Consider the following 3,396-nt stretch of genomic DNA (forward strand, 5'->3'; position numbering starts at 1 on the left):
GTAGAGACAATAAAGATCGATACTTCATTCAAAAATTTATTTTAATAAACTTTGCTGCATATTAGGCTACTATTGATACAAAAACAAAGAAAAATCAAGTTTTTGTCCATTTAAAACCAAGGACAGGCAAAGTGCTAATATAAAAAAATTAATTTAAATTCAAGTTTCCCTTTTTCCTGTGAACCAAGAACAGGCCAAGTGCTGATTGTAGCATCCCCGGCTGAATGATGGTCTGATTCTTTGACTGATGGTTCACATCCTTTTATTTCCATTTCCATACATGCTGTGATATATGAACACACCGTAAGAACTAGGAGGAAAACAAAACAAATATGACTTCCTTATAAACTCCATATCATATTATCATAAGCATAACGACAAATTACTAGTTTGAATGATTCAGTTTCAGTTTGAGCATACTTTGCCCCACATTGTAAATTTAACACAGACACAAACACACACACACACACACGTGTCCTTACACTTCTTACAAAGACGTTTAGATTTAAGCCTATATAATAACAATAAACGAAATAATTACAAACCTTGTGCCTTTCTCAGCCAGGTGCTTAACAAATAATGGGAATACTTTTTCATGAAAGAACGAGGCACACCTGCCATTTAGCGATCTTTTCCGTTTTTCCAGGAACTACCTTTTCAAAATAAAGTATAATATTTCTCCTTCCGTCTAAACCATTTCAAAATAAATGTATCAAAACCAATAGGGCATTAATAGGTCATTTACACTGATACTAAAAATAAATTAAAATCAAGTATCCATTTTTTCTGTAAACAAAAGTACAGGGAAAGTATCAGCAATAAAAACATCAACAAACAAAACTACAGTCTTCTTCGGACTGCATAATTGTGATTAAAAGAGACGTTTGTCAGGCAATAGGATAACATTACGCTTTTAAACTCGTTAAAAAAAAAGTTTAAACCATATTTTTGTAATGGATTCTAGAATCCTGCACACAGGTATTGAGGGAGTTGCCAAGACAACTCCGTTTATATAGCATGCTAGATAACAGGCTATCTTACCGAGGCGAGTCTGCATCGTCTACGTTACGATGTCAAACGTGCTTCCTGTTCAAATGCTCGTGTCCTGCTTCCATGGAAAGCAAGGTCCGCCTTACAAATATTGCAGGTAGTTTTTTTTCGGGCTATGTTAATGGTGAAGTTCTCCCATACTTTCGACTTTCTGGTACGCGATGGTGTTGCAACGGACGCTGCCATTGGTCTATGTTTTGTCGCTATTGCACATGCGCGACTTTCAGAGATAGGAAGGGAGCGAGATGGCTCACTCCTCAGCTACTTCCATCAGCACCTCCGGTAAATCGACGTTTAGTTCAGCTGCACGGCACGAAAAACACGCGCTATGACGTAACCAACGAATCATCGACGATTGAATTCGTCGGCGACTATTTTTGTCATCGATTTTTGTCGATTTATTGACGTTGATTCCCCACATCTTGACACAATTAGCCACTTTAGCCCGATTTCTCTTATTGATATTGTTAATACAGTATAACACATGAGGGTGTCGTCCTGTCCTATGGATATTATCCATACTAGGCTTTTATTCGACGTAACTGAAACAATTGGGCCCTGGTTACTATAAATTTTTAACAGTTAACCATCACTAGGCTATTTTCCCGATTACAGCTAGTGTCCAACCAATTTTAAAAAAGACCAATCTTAAAACAACCTTTAATCTCTAAAAGATTGTGGCTAAGCAACTTCTTGCCACTGTCGAAGGAAATAACATTTTTGAAACCTTCCAATCTAGCTTCCTTGATATGATTGACCCCTGCATCTTATTTGATAGACGAAGGAAATGGGTAGATGTATTATAAGAAGACACAGTAGTTGCCACCCGCCAATGAATCGAACAAAGAAGAAGAAGAATTATTATTACTCGCGGCGAGCAGGAAAAATAGAACAGATACCAAAACCATCGCTGCAGATCGTGAGCCGGCCGGGGCTCGTGGCTGCCAGTGTGAATAGCCCAATTGATAAACAGGGGTGCCGAAAAGCGGATAGCATATCGTGGTGCTTTGCGGAGCTTCTGCCTCGGTGTGCCTGGGGCATAACACAGGCTTGGCAAGCAGGATGCAGTCATGTAAATGCAGTCTTTTGATTTACATTTTTACTTTTTAAAACTGCTGGAGCAGATACAGCATGGACTGTTACTGGAGTAAGAGATATGAAACATTTATCTGAGAAAATAAAGAAACATCATGAGTCTACAAGGGCACACATGGAAAATACAATGAAGCTATAGCCATGTTAGGCACAACTGACATCGCTGCACAGCTGGATGAAGGCCACAGGATTGGGGTGAGAAAACACAATGAAGAGGTGGATAAGTTGACTGTGTCAAATTCTGCGGCGCATTCGAACTGGCTTTGCTCGGCCACAATGAGACAGATTCCTCTGACAACCCGGGCGTTTTCAGGGGTTTGGTCGATTTTCTGGCTTCGTTGGAGACTGTCTTGGAGGAGCATCTCAAGACAGTTATCGTATTTAAAGTCACATCAAAGACAGTGCAAAAGGAACTTTTGGACTGCATGCTGTCAGTTCTTGAAGATTGCATTCTGGATGAGGTACACAATGCCGATTATCTCGCTATGCAGATGAGACAACGTTTTCACCCGCTTCAGGAAGCAAACACTGACTCAATTGCCACAGCGCTGTTGGAGAGGCTGAGCACTATGCTCGCTCAGTGACAAGAGAGCAGGCTGATCGCCCAGGCCTATGACAGGGCTGCTGTGATGAGGGGGGCAACAGGTGGAGTACAGCGTAAGGTACTGGATGTTTACAGAGATGCATACTTCGTCCACTCTTATGCTTACCAGTTGAACCTCATCATGCAGCAGGCAACAACACACCCAATTTTTCTTTGTGTATAGTTTACCTCATAAGATATCCAGCAGTATATGACACCTCCTTTGATTTTGTCTTAATAGTGTTTGTTAATAGTACTGTATATGTTTCAGGAATGTGTTCTTAGTAAACACTAGTGTGGTAGTGGGGCGTGGTCAGCGTCGGCTGCAGGAGGGAGGGAGTGGAGATGGGGTTCTGGGATCGGTGCCAGGGAGAGAGTCTGATTGTACACAGGTGTTCCAGTTCAACTAATGACTCTCTCCCCTTTATCAGCAGTAGGGCGCTGGGGCGCGGGGGTCGCCCAGGAACCAGCACACAGCAAACGAAGAGACGTGTCTGGTGTTGTATATTTGTATGTGTGATAATATTGGAAAATAAAGAGACTTAGAAGAAACCTACCTGATTCCCCCTTGTGTTCATGACGAGGAACCCACGGTGACGCAGATACGTGTTACAACTAGTAACCAGACTCAGTCTGTAGTCTAATGATGCATACTCTACTTACTATCT

General features: G+C 41.4%; 1 long non-coding RNA gene across 1 annotated transcript; it reads right to left on the reverse strand.

Annotated features, from left to right (window-relative positions):
- Positions 1-245: 245 nt before the first annotated feature.
- LOC124852447 lies at positions 246-742 on the reverse strand. The gene is made up of 2 exons (XR_007032965.1): positions 546-742; positions 246-310 (listed from the first exon to the last, which is right to left on the reverse strand). It is a non-coding gene; the product is annotated as an uncharacterized LOC124852447 (long non-coding RNA).
- Between the last annotated feature and the right edge of the window lie 2,654 nt (positions 743-3,396).

Source organism: Hippoglossus stenolepis, chromosome 9, assembly GCF_022539355.2.
Source record: "Hippoglossus stenolepis isolate QCI-W04-F060 chromosome 9, HSTE1.2, whole genome shotgun sequence".
Lineage (NCBI taxonomy): Eukaryota > Metazoa > Chordata > Actinopteri > Pleuronectiformes > Pleuronectidae > Hippoglossus > Hippoglossus stenolepis.